Source organism: Solanum stenotomum, chromosome 9, assembly GCF_019186545.1.
Source record: "Solanum stenotomum isolate F172 chromosome 9, ASM1918654v1, whole genome shotgun sequence".
Classification (NCBI taxonomy): Eukaryota; Viridiplantae; Streptophyta; class Magnoliopsida; order Solanales; family Solanaceae; genus Solanum; species Solanum stenotomum.
The window spans coordinates 46,828,007-46,828,486 of NC_064290.1; positions in this window are offsets into that span (position 1 = coordinate 46,828,007).

A 480-nucleotide genomic window follows, 5' to 3' on the forward strand; every position below is an offset into this window, starting at 1 on the left:
ATATGATCTGGGTCTATCTGCTTACTTTTGATCTAAATTTGACCCTTTGTAACTTTTGAATATCAAAAACACGTTCTCGTATTTTAGTCCACCAAATTTGCTAGCAACATTGCTCATTACGCCGCTCTCAATGATTGCTTCATTACTTTGTAGAAAGAAAATTTCGAAATAGAACTGAAGTAAACCTCAACAAAAATAGCAAAATCAATAATGGAGAGTCGTGGAACAAAAATTCCACACGAAATATAACTGCAATACACACGATTAACTTGATAAGAACTATACGGAATGAGAAATTAAAAAAAAAAAAGATATGAAGATGAATATCCGATTTTTGGGAGAAAATTATATGGAGAGAGTGAAGAATTTCTTTTCCTTTTTAAGAATTGAAAGACATGTTGATTATGGTTACTAAAATGTAGTAAGAAGCTAATTAATAGCCATAATTCTAGAAAACGTATACTAAATTAAATTGGTTCC